Source organism: Bombina bombina, chromosome 6 (genome assembly GCF_027579735.1).
Source record: "Bombina bombina isolate aBomBom1 chromosome 6, aBomBom1.pri, whole genome shotgun sequence".
Taxonomy (NCBI): Eukaryota; Metazoa; Chordata; class Amphibia; order Anura; family Bombinatoridae; genus Bombina; species Bombina bombina.
The window spans coordinates 1,112,796,035-1,112,813,573 of NC_069504.1; the positions used below are offsets into that span (position 1 = coordinate 1,112,796,035).

Sequence of the window (17,539 nt, forward strand, 5' to 3'; positions counted from 1 at the left end):
GCTATTGTGTCCGTATGTTTGTTTTACTATCTTGGGGGTACCTCACAATCTATTGACTGAAAAAAAAGGCCACTTTTTTATTTGACGAATCACAATAGCGACTTTTCTGCAATTTCCTGCACCTGCAAATCACACTTTTGGCTCACATAAGAAAAGCCCAATTTTTACCATGGGGCCAATAAGTTCTCCGTGATCACAAGTGCTAAGTCCAATCACAGCCATGACAGTGTGTTTTATAGTGCTTGTGTCTACATTATTGAACTTCGAAACGGGATTGTGTATTCGTAAAAAGGAGTTCAATGACGTAGATGCAAGCACTGTAAAAGGTACAAACGTGATGTAGCATGCATAAAGGTTCGTTCCCTATAAAAAATCTACTCATGAAGGCACAATCTAATATTGCTATCATCCATGTTGATTAAATGTTGCAAGTGATTGAGTTCACGCTTTACAGATTCAGTAAAATCCAATATAAGAAGATATCATAGGTCCCTCTAATAAAAAGCCGTAGTGGTCTTCTTGTTGTCAGATTGCGCCAAACCAGAAATGCTTTTAACAATAAAAAAAATTTAAATAATAATTGAAAGTGACAATGTAGTTATTTAGCAATCGTGCCGGTATGCCCATCATACCTACAGACAAATAGTATTCAGATGGTTTAGCAGTGGTGAGGATGGATTCAGACTGCACTAGGTGAAAGGGACAGGAAATACCAAAAATGTAAATTATGATTTAGGTAGAACATGCAATATTAAACAACTTTTAGTATCAAATATCCTTCATTCTTTTATTATCCTTTTCTAAATGAACAGCATTGCACTACTGATAGCTAGCTGAACATATCTAGTTAGCCAATCAGAAGAGACAAACGAGGGCAGACACCAATCACAAACAACGAACATTCGAAAATAGAAGTGATATTAAGAGTCTTAAAATTGCATGCTCTATCTGATTCTTGCAAGTTTATTATTGGCTTTCCTTACCCTTTAATCTCACACATGTAAGTTAGCATTGCCCTTCCACAGTGAACAAAGGGGTTAACTCAAGAGCACTTTACTGTAACTTAAGAGGTGGGGCTATTGTATATGTCAGTTTCAAGTGACTTCCCAGTTTCTAGTGATTCACGAAAAGGCCTTTTTGGGAACTTTTCTGTTGAAATTGTGTTTACAGCTGCAGGGTTTTAACGCATTTTGCATTGTGATCACTTGGAAAACGCTCTGATTAATTTGGCCGGAAAGCAAAAGTCCATTTGTGATTGACCGCTAGATACGGTACTCTTTGTGTGCAAAACTATCTGTACTGTGTTATAAAAAGAAAAAAAAGTGCACTTTAAAGGGACATAAAAGACAAAAAATTTCGTTCATGATTCAGATAGAACATACAATTTTAAACAACTTTCCTATTTATTTTTATTATCAAATTTTCTTTGTTTTCTTGTTATCCTTCATTGAAAAGCAGGAAGTTAAGCTCAGGAGTGTGCATATGGAAGCAGTTTTGCAACAATGTTATACATTAGCAAGAGAACTAGATGGCAGCAGCTTTATAATAATGTTATACATTAGCAAGAGCACTAGATGGCAGCAGCTTTATAATAATGTTATACATTAGCAAGAGCACTAGGTGGCAGCAGTTTTATAATAATGTAATACATTAGCAAGAGCACTAGATGGCAGCAGCTTTATAATAATGTTATACATTAGCAAGAGCACTAGATGGCAGCAGCTTTATAATAATGTTATACATTAGCAAGAGCACTAGATGGCAGCAGCTTTATAATAATGTTATACATTAGCAAGAGCACTAGATGGCAGCAGTTTTATAATAATGTTATACATTAGCAAGAGCACTAGATGGCAGCAGCTTTATAATAATGTTATACATTAGCAAGAGCACTAGATAGCAGCAGCTTTATAATAATGTTATACATTAGCAGGAGCACTAGATGGCAGCAGCTTTATAATAATGTTATACATTAGCAAGAGCACTAGATGGCAGCGGCGTTATAATAATGTTATACATTAGCAGGAGCTCTAGATGGCAGCAGCTTTATAATAATGTTATACATTAGCAAGAGCACTAGATGGCAGAAGCTTTATAATAATGTTATACATTAGCAAGATCACTAGATGGCAGCAGCTTTATAATAATGTTATACATTAGCAAGCACACTAGATGACAGCAGCTTTATAACAATGTTATACATTAGCAAGAGCACTAGATGGCAGCAGTTTTATAACAATGTTATAAATTCGCAAGAGCACTAGATGGCAGCAGCTTTATAACAATATTATACATTCACAAGAGCTCTAGATGGCAGCAGCTTTATAATATTGTTATACATTAGCAAGAACACTAGATGGCAGCAGTTTTATAACAATGTTATACATTTGCAAGAGCTCTAGATGGCAGCAGCTTTATAATAATGTTATACATTAGCAAGAACACTAGATGGCAGCAGCTTTATAATAATGTTATACATTAGCAAGAACACTAGATGGCAGCAGTTTTATAACAATGTTATACATTAGCAAGAGCTCTAGATGGCAGCAGCTTTAGAATAATGTTATACATTAGCAAGAACACTAGATGGCAGCACTATTTCCTGTTATATAGTGCACTAGCTGTGCATGCTACCTATATCTCTTCAACAAAGAATAACAAGGAACAAAGCATATTTATAATAAAAGTAAACTGGAAACTTTTTTAAAATTGTATTCTCTATCTGAATCACAAAGACAAAATTTGGTTTTCATGTCCCTTTTAGGTTATTACCTTTAAATAAACAGAAAGTCGATAACCAATGCTAAATATGATTCTTTCATAATACATATTTTTTAAAAGGTTTATTATTATTATTTTCCGCGCTGTGTAGCAGATAACTGTGCAGACCTGCAAGTTACCACTTTATCTGCAGCAGGTTACACACGTTATAGGTTACACACGTTATGTGATCAGTTCAGCAGCAGCATACATTTTGCCACAGGGTTTTGCTGTGCATGTGATACAACAAATATATTTCTTAGTTTACTTGTATCACAGAACACTTGCTGTGGTGTGTGCAAAAATAAATCAGGAGCAAATGCTATTGACTTTAAAGGAGCATAATGCCCTAAATTACTAGAAAAATTGCAGAACATGAGTGTTTTTAAAGTTAAATAACGTGCTTGGAATTCATGTGTTGATCTAGGAAGCACTTTATTCATCACTGCCTCTGACATTGCCACCGCCCACTGAAAGCTCCGCCCATACATTACATTTCAACTCTGGATTGGCTGCATGTTCAAGCCAATTTGAGGATAATGCACAGGAGTATACCCACAATTCAGTGGGAAAATGTTTGAGGTGAAGAGCAATGAGGGGCTTCTGTGTAAATTGAGTCTGGTATTTTGATTTTAAAGAAAATATCTTCATTTTAGGTCTATACTGTAGTATCTTTTATGTCACTTTAAAGGGACAATCTTTTTTTTTTAAGTTTCCAGAATTTAACTAACTACTATAAGTAATGTGCAACTACTTTTAATAATAATTGAAATGTGCTTGTTATACACAAATATTACCTTTAAAATTGTCCTGCTGTGTCTTGCCCCAGGCGCATCCTAGGGGGGTGTTTTTTTATTTAAATTAGCAGTGAGCGGTTTTGCCAAAGCAGAAGTAATCACTCATGCTAAGCTTTCCTTTAGACTACATTATTTATATTAATTGAATTATGGAAACTTTAAGAAAATGATTACTACCCCTTGGGCTTATGTTCTGCCCTTTGACCGATTGAGATATCAGTTGTGTATGATGTACAAAAAAAGTGTTCTTTATTTTCAGAAAACTATTTGCTGCAATATAAAGTATCACAATGCTAGGACACCAGAACATGCATTTTTTTCATGTATTGATAAACAGAACAGTTACAATTAAAGCGACAATTTGCCCCCACAAATTCCCCCTTTTAAATTGTTCCTAATTAATTATTTTACCTGCTGGAGTGTATTAAATTGTTTACAAATAGCTCATTTACCCTTATGTTAGGATTTGAAATAGTAGATTTAGCCTGTGGTATCCCCACCTGTACTGAAAGTTTCTATACGGAAGTCTAAGCTATTGATAAGCCTAAGTAAACATAGCCAGCAGAAGAAATTACACTCTCATAATGAGATCTGTTACTTGCAAGCTCAACCCATTTCATATATACAAATAAACCTGAAAATGCAATTTCTCCTACATTTTATACTCTGCGGCTGGTATAACAAGTCATTGAAAATACATTAAAGGACCAGTCAACACATTAGATTTGCATAATCAACAAATGTAAGATAACAAGACAATGCAATAGCACTTAGTCTGAACTTCAAATGAGTAGTAGATTTTTTTATAACAAATTTCAAAGTTATGTATATTTCCACTCCCCTTGTACCATGTGATAGCAATCAGCCAATCACAAATGCATATACGTGTAGTCTGTGAATTCTTGCACATGCTCAGTAGGATCTGGTGACTCAACGTGTAAATATAAAAGACTGTGCACATTTTTTTTTAATGGAAGTAAATTGGAAAGTTAATTTAACCTGAGTGTCCCTTTAAGGGGAAAACTATTTTTCAGTATATTGTCCCTTTAAGAGTGTAATGAATTAAAAAGGACACAAAATTATGGTAAAGATGAACACTCTCCTCTTGTCTAGTTGTGAGAAACTCAGGCAGTAGTATCAGGGGTGCAATAGAGCAATAAAAGGGATAGTGTTTGTTCCCTTGCACATTGCAAATGATTATTTGTGTAGGTGCAGAGGTACTGACCTTGCAGATCAACTTGTTACAAATAGAGTCCCCTGACAAGTATTTTACTATGTGTCCTGTACTCTCTTGTAGTAGACATATTTCAGTCTGGTGATTGTAACTGCTCATTAGGTCAGAGTGCCGGATGAAATTCTAATGTTTACTCTTTGCCAGAGATCTATTTGAAAGCTGTTATGATATTTTGTACATTTGCAACTTACTGAAACCTCCCAAAAGTCCTTGCCAGGTAGCTAATTTATTATTATCTACACCACTTGCACAGATCTTAGAAATAATCATTAGACGTCCTGACCTTACTGGAACAAGGTGGCTGGTGAAAACAGTTTGTGTATCCAGACAGCCCTCTGCAAATATGAACTGTCTCAGTGGTGCAGGAAAAAAAGCAATGGATTTAGAATTCCTGGTTACGTTTGCAGGAATAACAGCTGATACAATCACAGAGTTAAAGGAACATAAAATCAACTTTTGTGTCTTTCATGATTCAGACAGAAAATGCATTTTTAACCAACTTTCCAATTTACTTGTATTATCAGATTTGCTTCATTCTCTTGGTATTCTTTGTTGAAGAAGCAGCAATGCACTACTGGGAACTAGCTGAACACATTGGTATGCCAATAAAAAGTGGCATATATGTGCAGCCACCTATCAGCATCTAGCTTCTATCTTCTGAGCCACCTATGCTTTTCAACAAAGGATACCAAAATTAGATAATAGAAGTAAATTGGAACATTGTTTAAAATTGTATGCTCTATCTGAATCATGAAGGAAACATTTTGGGTTTCATGTCCCTTTTAATGGAAGTGCCTCAATTAAAAAGCAATTACAGTAATTTATTTTCTTTGTTTCTAAAAGGGGTGGTTGAAAATGAAATATTAGTCTTTAATTTGAAAACATGGATGTTCCTGTTTCAATAAAATACTGTTTATTTCCCAGCTGCTAAAGACATGTTGGTGTCCATCAATTGTGCTGTGAGAGTTGCAATATCCCTCTAGGGTTCGGTTTGCACAAACATGCATTTCCTATAACAACTTCAGCTCAGACATTATCCTGCATTTTACATATTTACTTGCTACTCTTTCATATGCAAAGTAAAATAAATGTTGGACGTTAAAGGGATAGGAAAGTCTAAATTAAACTTGCATGATTCAGAGAGAACATGGAATTTTAAGACACTTTTAAATTCACTTTTATTTTCAAATATACTTTGTTCTCTTGGTCTCTGTTGTTGAAATATAATATGGATATATCCTAACCTACTTGAAGCTGGTTGGTGATTGGTGCATGCACATATTTGTCCCTTGTGATTGGCTCACTAGATGTGTACAGCTAGCTCTCAGGTGTTCATTGCTGCTCCTTCAGAAAAGGATACCAAGAGAATGAAGCAAATTCAATAACAGAAGTAAATTGGAAAACTGTTTAAAATTGTATTTTCTATCTGAATCATGAAAGAAAATGCTGGGGTTTCCTGTCCCTTTAATGTCATTTAAAATAAAAGCGCTAACCATTACTGGATAGCATAATTTCTATTTAGTAGTTGCACAGTTCTCCTATTTCATTGCCTGTCAAAATATGGTCTATTTTTTCCTCTTTATATTTGATTCCATCTCTTTCTAATAATAAACACAGTAATCACTTTTTATTTCTTGAGTATATTAAATTCGGAACAGCAGACCACTTACATGGGATCAGTATCAAAATGACTTGTTGTTGTGCTGGTAAACTGGCAAGTTTGGGAGACGGGCCTAGCTGTGCATAAAGAAAGCAAAATCTTGCAGTGATGCCTCCTCTGCCTTTGTTAATTAGTGACGACGATATACAGATCACTCGCGTGACAAAATAAACACATTCAGTGAAGCAGGACCCAACTGGCGTGAAGCCAAGAAACGTTCTTCTCGTTATTTTTACAGAATACACTTTTAAGCTCATTTTCACCTTCTAGCCAAACACATCATCCTTTTACGCTATAATGCTAGTCACTCCCTGAATATTTACATATCACTGTTCAATGCTAAATTGTATATTCCATACATTTGCAAGAACACTAGAGGGCAGCACTGTTTCCTGTCACATTGTGCTCCAGACACCTACCACGGTATCTCTTCAACAAAAAATAATATGGGAACAAAGCAAATTTGCTAATTATAATTAAATTGGAAACTTTTAAAATTTGTGTCTGAATCCCAAAAGAATATTTTTGTGATTCAGCAGATTGTTCGAAGTATTTTTACATATTAGTTATTAATAAATTCATTACTATAAAGAATTTCCACAGTCTACATAAAGGGATAGGAAAGTCAAAATTAAATTTACAAGAATCAGATAGAGCCGGTCATTTTAAGACACTTTTATATTCACTTCTATTTTCAAATGTGCTTCGTTCTCTTGGTATCCCTTGTTGAAAAAGAATACACACATATCCTACACTAGTGGGAGCTAGCTGGTGATTGTTGTCTGCACAAATTTGTCTCTTGTGATTGGCTAACTAGATGTGTTCAAGCAGTGCAATGCTGTTCCTTCAACAAAGGATAAGCAGATAATGAAGCAAATTTGATAATAGAAGTAAATTGGAAAGTTGTTTAAAATATTATGTTCTATCCAAATCATGAAAGAGAATGTGGTGGATTCCTGTCCCTTTAAATGCTCTTAGGTAACTACTTGTGTGCCTTAGTGATTTGTAAGTGGAATGAAATTGAGTGTTATGTTAATAGGTATTGAAGGTCTAAGTTGTTGGGGCAGAGTTTGATTTAGTACAACATAAATGACTCAACAGATTATTAGTTCAAAACAGAATGAAAGCCAAAAGCCCAAATCAAACTTTCAGAGACAGCTGATACTCAATTTGTCATTTATACTTGACAGAGAAATAACAATTTATTCAAACACTGAATTCTTTATTCCAAAATAGCACCATGAGGTACAGATCCGAGTTTAATGTTCCCTTTCCATTCATTTTCCATAAACCTCAGTTCATTTTTAGGGCTGCTTTTTTTATCTTCTTTTAAACAAGAATGGCATGTGCAACCAGGTTTTTGTTAGTACACTGACTTAAAGGGACAGTCTATTTAAAATTAAACTTTTCTGATTCATACAGAGCAGCAATTTTAAGCAACTTTCTAATTTACTCCTATTATCCATTTTTCTGAGTTCTCTTGGTATCTTTATTTGAAAAGGCAAGAATGTAAGCTCAGGAGTCGGCCCAAGTCTGAACCAAATATGAGCCAGCGCCTAAGCTTACAATCTTGTTTTTTCAAATAAATATACCAAGATAACGAAGAAAAATTGATAATAGGAGTAAATTAGAAAGTTGCTTAAAATCGCCGCTCTATCTGAATCATGAAAGTTTCATTCTGACTAGACAATCCCTTTAATGTTATAGGTAAAACCTGAAATGTGCACAGGTGCATCTCAGTTTTAAATAGAAGCATTTTTTAATTTACTAACATTAGCAAAAATGTTTTTAGTAAAAGTAATAACTGCTTTTCAGTGGCTGTGAATGCCCTTTGCACTAGCATTCTTCAGAAAGTCAGAAGTGGCTTCACAGACACTACACACCACTTATTGCATAATTGTAAGGAGAGCATACAACTAAAAAAAGGTTTGCTAGCCCCTAGGTTAAAAGGTTAATAATTACTGTCCTTTGTAAATATCAGCAGGGATAATGTATTACTATTTAATTTAAACACATTCACACTAGGGGGTCAATTTATTAAAGTCTGGTGAACATGATATGCTGTAGCGTATCATGTCCGCCAGACATCGCTGAATGCTACAGCATACGCTGTCCGTATTCAGCATTGCACAAGCAGTTCTAGTGAACTGCTTGTGCAATACCACCCCATGCAGATTTGCGGCCAATCTGCATGGGGTGTCAATCAGCCTGATCATATAGGATCGGGCGGATTGCTGTACCTAGCCTCAGAGGTGGTGTATGAGTTAAGTCCTGTTAACTCCTGTTTCCGGCGAGCCTTAAAGGCTTGCATGGAAACCGGGTGATTTGGCCCAATTCGGCCAATAATAAATTGACCCCTAGATCTTTATTGGAACACAAAACCATTCATACCAGCAACGTGATTTAACCAGAGCATTGACCGTTTTGGACCAGGGCTATTTTTACATTTCTGCAGTGCTTGTGTTTAGCTGTAATTTTCCTCTTACTCATTTACTGTACCCACACATATTATGTACTGTTATTCTCGCCATTAAATGGACTTTCTAAAGATACCATTATTTTCATCATATCTTATAATTTACTATAAAAAAAAGATAAAATATGATGAAAAAAAATGGAAAAAAATCACACTTTTTCTAACTTTGACCCCCAAAATCTGTTACACATTTACAACCATCAAAAAACAACCATACTAAATAGTTTCTAAATTTTGTCCTGAGTTTAGAAATACCCAATGTTTACATGTTCTTTGCTTTTTTTGCAAGTTATGGAGCAATAAATACAAGTAGCTCTTTGCTATTTCCAAACCATTTGTTTCAAAATTAGCGCTAGTTACATTGTAACACTGATTTCTGTCAGTAATCCCTGAATAACCCTTTACATGTATATATTTTTCTTTTTAGAAGAAAACCCAAAGTATTGATCTAGGCCCATTTTGGTATATTTCATGCCACCATTTCACCGCCAAATGCAATCAAATTAAAAAAATATTCAATTTTTTCACAAACTTTTTCACAAACTTTAGGATTCTCACTGAAATTATTTACAAACAGCTTGTGCAATTATGGCATAAATGGTTGTAAATGCTTCTCTGGGATCCCCTTTGTTCAGAAATAGGAGACATATATGGCTTTGGCGTTGCTTTTTGGTAATTAGAAGGCAGCTTAATGCTGCTGCAAACCACACGTGTATTATGCCCAGCAGTGAAGGGGTTAATTAGGGAGCTTGTAGGGTTAATTTTAGCTTTAGTTTAATGTAGTAGAGATCCCAAAGTATTGATCTAGGCCCATTTTGGTCAATTTTATGCCATCATTTCACCACCAAATGCGATCAAATAATAAAAAAGTAAAATTTTTCACAATTTTAGGTTTCTCACTAAAATTATTTACAAACAGCTTGTGCAATTATGGCACAAATGTTTGTAAAATCTTCTCTGGGATCCCCTTTGTTCAGAAATAGCAGACATATATGGCTTTGGCATTGCTTTTTGGTAATTAGAAGGCTGCTTAATGCCGCTGCGCACCACACTTGTATTATGCTCAGCAGAGAAGGGGTTAATTAGGTAGCTTGTAGGGAGCTTGCAGGGTTAATTTTAGCTTTAGTGTAGAGATCAGGCTCCTACCTGACACATCTCACCCCCTGATCTCTCCAAAACAGCTCTCTTCCCTCCCCCACCCCACAACTGTCCCCACCATCTTAAGCACTGACAGAAAGTCTGCCAGTACTAAAATACAAGTTTTTTTTGTTTTTTTTTAAAAAAAACAAAACATATTCTGCTGTGTAGGATCTCCCCTTAGCCCTCAACCTTCCTGATCCCCCCCCCCCCAAACAGCTCTCTAACCCTCCCCTTCTGACCATCTAGGGTACTGGCAGCTGTCTGCCAGTACCCAGTTTCCCCTAAAATGTTGTATTTTTTTATTTTTACATATTTTTCTGTAGATAATAAACAGAATGAAAGCACCCAGTCCGGCTCCAGTGTAGTAGGGTAAAAGGATACTTTATTTCAACAACCAGTAAAAAGTTACAAACAAATCACTCGCAAGTGAACTTGCCAAATAAAACATAAGAAGCTACAACTTCGGCCCTGCTTACGTCACTGACGCGTTTCAGGATAAACCCGTAATCATAGTTAACGTTCAGGTGCCGAAGGATACATTTAAAGACAGGTTGAACAGGTGAAAAGCTCCATAAAAAAACGAAACATAGACAACAAATATAATAAGAAGTATATCAATGTAAGCTTTGAGGTATAGTAAAATTGAAATATCTGGTTAAGATGTAATGTCTAAGTTGAGGTAGTATAAACTATTAAATACACAGCTCAATGTCAAAAATATTTTACTTTTTACATGTAAGTTTGAAATGTCCAATCAAAATGGATCAGGTTTAATTATGGAGCTTTTCACCTGTTCAACCTGTCTTTAAATGTATCCTTCGGCACCTGAACGTCAACTATGATAACGGGTTTATCCTGAAACGCGTCAGTGACGTAAGCAGGGCCGAAGTTGTAGCTTCTTGTGTTTTATTTGGCAAGTTCACTTGCGAGTGGTTTGTTTGTAACTTTTTACTGGTTGTTGAAATAAAGTATCCTTTTACCCTACTACACTGGAACCGGACTGGGTGCTTTCATTCTGTTTATTATCTACACATCGAGGATATCCACAGGGCTCGTGTCGGGGAGTTTGTAAGGATACAGCACTTCAGTGGCCAAAGGCCATTTTTGAAGCAGCGATTCATCTGCAGGACGCAGCAAGACGCTGGAGTTCATAATGGTCGGAGGACAGGACGTCTAACAGTGAGTTCTCACCTGTTATGCCAATGCTAACATTGATAATGTATATAGTTGCGTAAGGATATTTATTGCTATGCAACATAAATAATTTTGAGCACTGAAACGGTGGGACACTTTGAAAGTATATTATTTACTATGAGCTCCGTACCGGATATTGTGTATATATACTAGCTGATGGTTTAACCCCCTGTTTGCTTTATTAAATTTTTCTCTCACTTACCTGGATGAGTGAAAAACCATCTGAATAGTATTATACAGAAGTTCCTCTTCTTTCATTTAAGTGCATTAGTAGCTTGAGTATAAATAAGATCTTTTAAGCTCTTAAATCAAACAAACCACTTATACTCTAATACTCTGAAATAGAGACAGCAAGTGAGTAACGTTGAATGCCAAATTAACACTTTTAATCCTGAAATTTGATTGGACTTTATAATTACAATCTAACTGCTGATAGTTTGCAAATAGAATGAATCTAAGAGGATAATAGATGCCAGAAATCTACTTCCTGGGAGGCTTTTTATTTTTCATCTAAAATTGAGCAAACTGTCTCCTTTCAGAGGGACAAGAAAACTCTGCAGTATTTTTGAGTAACACACAGTTGACAGCTGGAGTGATTATACATAAAGTGTTAAAAACACATTAACCGGAATGGAAGTAGAAAATGTAAATAAATTCTATTCTTTAGACAAATCCTTTGATAGAATACAACAAAGTCAAGAGTTCAAGGATGTGTTTTCCAATAGCAGGACTAATTCAGCACTTGGAGACTTGTTCCTGGAAATGGAAAAACTACAACTAAAAGAAACAAGGCTGAAATTAGATAAATGGACATTGGAACGCTATAAAGACCTAAACATGATTCCACGAGGTCTAAGGTTGAATAAATATCCCACCTTTGAGGTGGTAGATCAGGATTTTGTCAAAGAGTGGAATGATGTATTGCAAGAGTGTTCAATCAGACTCTTACTCTTAACAATAAAACATAAAACTAAAGATCTAATGCACACCAGGGATCAAATACTTGAATTACAAGTTAATCTGGACACATTTACTGAGGATCCTACATATCTAGAAATGGATGTGATTCTTAAAGCGGCAGTGGAAGATGTTAAATCAGAGATACTGAAAGTGAAGCATAGTAAATATATACGTGACTCGGAGGACTATAAAAATGATCAATTATTTGTGTGGAACAAGAAGGAAAGATCAATGCATTATAAAAAAACATCTAAACAGAGATGAAGAGGCAGCAGAGGTAGAAGAGGATGGAAACAAGATCAACACTATGAAAGTACTAGTGATCATAGAGAAGATCAGAGGGATTTAAAGAGAGACACTGCAAGCAATAAAAAAGTGACTTTCTCTGATACAGAGGTAGAATCCGGAGAAGAAGAATTTGGAAAAAGCTATGACTCAGATGACCAACAGGACTATTATGAACGTGAAAGTATTCTACCATCCCCAGGAGAGAAGCCCTTTAGGGGGTCAATACTTAGAAATAGGGGGGGGGAGAGGTAGAGGTAGAGGACAAGCAAAAAATCATGCAGAGTTACAAGGTACAATAGGGAATAGAGTTAACATAGCAGACTATAGAGAGGATACCATTCGATATAGATCTTATCAGAGAGGAAGAGGTAGCAGAAGGTTTCAAAACCCGGCCAATAAGCATATGATCAATAAAGATAAATCAATTAATAGACAAAAAATCCCCCGAGATACAGAGGAAACAGATTCAATGCAACAGTTTTTTTACCTGGATGGAGAAAGAAACGAAGGGGGGGGGGGGGGTCAAGAAGAGAACAGAAAGAAATAATGGAAAAACCAAGGTACCATCTACGGATGCAAAAGTAAAATTGATTACTGAGACAATAATCACACCTCAGGGGAGAACAGTCCATATCGTAGGGAATGTTATTAATATTTCAGATCAAACGTTAACCACAGAAGAATATGAGATATTAAATCTAGGATTAGGTTTTGCCCCTGAAAGTAATTTTAATCTTTTTGAGATCCTCATTGATTTAAACAGATTCATACGTAATTTAACCCTAAAGCGATATTTCTCAACTGATGGCACTGATATCATGGATGAGAACACTCCAATATCTGCACTTTCTCTGCCTGAAAGCAATGATGCCTCTAATGAAATTTTAAGCCCACTTGTAGTTCAACAAACTTTTGGCTTTGAAGAGCAAAATGATGTGTTTTCATCAGGCAGAAATCAGATAGGCCAAACTCTAGTGCCAAAATCGACTTTCTATCCAATTCAAAGTAGAGGCACTGTTCTAGAACTCTTTCACAAAACCATAGAAAGAGAATTAACTGATTTGAATAAAGAGGTAATTGCTAGGAAAAACAGACGGGCCAATAATATTAACAAAGTAGCAAAAGTGCTCAAAAATAAGACTAATTTAGTCTATAAGAAATCTGATAAAGGAGGGAGCACAGTTATTCTTTATAAAATGAGTATATTCAAGAAGCTTTAAATCAGCTTCAGGATGGTGTAACTTATACCATACTTTCATGTGACCCCACAAAGACTTATCAACTACAAATTAGGTAATTAGTGGATGAGGGGGTGGAAAAAGGATATTTAAATTCAAAAACAGCTGAATATGTAACAGTTAACCATCCAAAAACTCCCCTTTTCCACCACTTACCTAAAATTCACAAAACGTTGGATAATATCAAAGGAAGGCCCATAGTGTCAGGGATTGGCTTTTTATTGGAACCCCTTTCAGAGTGGGCAGATTCAGTTATACAGCCACTTGTGAGCCAACTGACAAGCTATCTAAGAGACACAAAACATCTACTTAATATTTTAGATGGTATTGAATGGAAGTCTAACTACATCTGGCTCACAGTGGATGTAGTATCATTATATTCAACCATACCCCATGATCTTGGACTAAAAGCACTAGATAGTTTTTTAAAAGAAACCGATTTGAGTGGTGGACAAAGGGAGTATTATTTGACTGTGATTAGATATCTACTTGAGCACAATTTTTTCTCCTTTGAGGACCGTTTCTACCTCCAGAGATGTGGCACAGCCATGGGGGCTAAATTTGCCCCCTCTTATGCCAACCTATTTTTAGGTTGGTGGGAGGCTGTGCACATCTTTGGAGGTAGAAATCCATTTAGGTCCTATATCAAGGTCTACCGGAGATTTATAGATGACCTGTTGTTCGTCTGGACCGGCAGCAGGGAAGATGCTATGTCCTTTATTGAGTATTTAAATGACAACCAGGTAAACTTGAAGTTTACGATGGAATTTGACAAAGAAATAATTAACTATCTAGATGTTTCCCTGATAGGGATAAAAGATAGGATTATTGAAAGTGAACTGTACAGAAAACCAATCTCTAAAAATACGTTATTGCATGCTCAGAGTAATCAGCCAGCCCATGTTCCCTTTGCAATAGCAAAGGGACAATTCACAAGAATTAAACGTAACTGTACTAATCTTGATAATTATAAGAGAGAATGTGATCTGTTAACGGATAAGTTAAGAGAAAGAGGATATTCTAATAAAATCATTAAAAGAGCAGATTCCAGGTGGATAACCTTGATCGTAAAGATCTTCTGAAAGATAAAATCAAACAAGATAACTCAAGAGTGAACAATAAGATAACATTCGTGACAGATTTCAGTAACCAGTATAGTACTGTCTGTAAAACAATAAGAAAGCATCTACCCATTCTCTTGGCAGATCAGAAATTGAAACCACATATCACAGAAGGTTGTAGGTTTTCGTACAGGCGTGCAAAGACCCTAGGAAACATTCTTTCCCCGACTCAGTTAACACAAGCTAATACTAGTGGAGGTAGTTCTTGGCTAAGGTATAAGGGAACTTACAGATGTGGACAAAGGAGATGCAAAGCGTGTGACTATATTGATGTCACAGATAGATTTGAGTCATATGCTACGAATAAGGAATATACAACATTACAATGTATCAACTGTTCAACAAATTTTGTGATTTATCTAGCTGAATGTAATATTTGTAAAAAACAGTATTTAGGCCTCACGACAAGAAGCGTGAGGTCTAAGATAAGAGAACATCTTTACAATATTGAGAAAGAGAGAGAGTGTTCAGCATTAGCGGCTCATTTTATCAAAGATCATCATGGAAATGTAAACTCCTTCAGATGGAAGAGTATAGAAAGAGTATTTCCTCCCAAAAGAGGAGGAGATAGGGTAAAATTATTATACAAAAGAGAGGCTTAGTGGATTTTTACACTCCAAACAAGAATTCCTAGAGGATTCAATTCCACCTTTGATTTGATAAATCACTGGGAATAGATGTAACCATCCAATGCACAATATTCTGATTTAATTTATTTTTATTTTATTCTATTCTATTTCTATTTTTACTATATCTAGTGTCTTGAAAAGGGTAGTATCAGGTAGCTCTTGAGGAGCTGGATTTTCGGTGTAATGAAAGAAAGTGTAGTATATATGCATACTCCCTGATACGTTCCTTGGTTTTGTATAAGTGCGAGGTAATATAGTTGAAATACAACTTTAATTTAACTTAAGATTATCTATATAAAGAAGAAACTTAGGATAACATTAGATCGGGGTAATTAAATAAGAAACCCTAAATATTGTAATTGGAAGTATAGATATACTACACTTTGTTTCTTCATATTACAATATTTAGGGTTTCTTATTTAATTACCCCGATCTAATGTTATCCTAAGTTTCTTTATATAGATAATCTTAAGTTAAATTAAAGTTGTATTTCAACTATATTACCTTGCACTTATACAAAACCAAGGAATATATCTGGAAGTATACATATACTACACTTTGTTTCTTCATGATATATTCCTTGGTTTTGTATAAGTGCAAGGTAATATAGTTGAAATACAACTTTACTCTAACTCAAGAACATGTATATAAGTAAGAAACTTAGGATAATACTAAGATTGTGGTTATTAAATGAGAAATCTCAAATATCAAATAGTGTATATAAACTATAGTTAAACTATTCCCCGCTAACACTGTAGATCCATTTGGGGGTGTAACACATTTCTTAATCTTTAGTGATCCAAATTTATTGTCTGCTCTTGTAACCATATATAATAATATTATATTTCGTATAATCTTTGGTGAAGTATGATCTACTTAAATATTTTTCATAATCTACATTGAAATTTACTCTATTTGTCTATCTATATCGGCACAAATATGAGCAATTGACACTAAAACAGTGTATATGTAAAGCGGTACTAGCAGTACTATAAGGTGTAATCCAAGTAAAATAAAAAGCTTGTTTTCTTTATCTGTTTGCGCAAAACAGCGCTGTACTTAAACTAATTAAAAAACGAAACATAGACAACAAATATAATAAGAAATATATCAATGTAAGCTTTGAGGTATAGTAAAATTGAAATATCTGGTTAAGATGTAATATCTAAGTTGAGGTAGTATAAACTATTAAATACACAGCTCGATGTCAAAAATATTTTACTTTTTACATGTAAGTTTGAAATGTCCAATCAAAATGGATCAGGTTTAATTATGGAGCTTTTCACCTGTTCAACCTGTCTTTAAATGTATCCTTCGGCACCAGAACATCAACTATGATAACGGGTTTATCCTGAAATGCGTCAGTGACATAAGCAGGGCCGAAGTTGTAGCTTCTTGTGTTTTATTTGGCAAGTTCACTTGCGAGTGGTTTGTTTGTAACTTTTTACTGGTTGTTGAAATAAAGTATCCTTTTACCCTACTACACTGGAACCGGACTGGGTGCTTTCATTCTGTTTATTATCTACACATCGAGGATATCCACAGGGCTCGTGTCGGGGAGTTTGTAAGGATACAGCACTTCAGTGGCCAAAGGCCATTTTTGAAGCAGCGATTCATCTGCAGGATGCAGCAAGACGCTGGAGTTCATAACGGTCGGAGGACAGGACGTCTAACAGTGAGTTCTCACCTGTTATGCCAATGCTAACATTGATAATGTATATAGTTGCGTAAGGATATTTATTGCTATGCAACATAAATAATTTTGAGCACTGAAAAGGTGGGACACTTTGAAAGTATATTATTTACTATGAGCTCCATACCGGATATTGTGTATATATACTAGCTGATGGTTTAATCCCCTGTTTGCTTTATTAAAATATTTTTCTGTAGTCTAGCTGCCCCCCTCAATAACCAACCTCCCAGATCCCTTAGATAAAAATTCCCTCCCTCCTCTCTCCCACTTTATTGTACAACAATTGTGCCATAGTGTAGCATTCCCACCCGCCCCCGTGCACGCGTGCACGCTCCCGGCGTCCCCGAAT

General features: G+C 35.5%; 1 protein-coding gene across 2 annotated transcripts in view; it reads left to right on the forward strand.

Annotated features, from left to right (window-relative positions):
- SCUBE1 (signal peptide, CUB domain and EGF like domain containing 1) overlaps window positions 1–17,539 on the forward strand; it is a 703,286-nt gene that overhangs the window by 384,030 nt on the left and 301,717 nt on the right. The window lies entirely within an intron of this gene.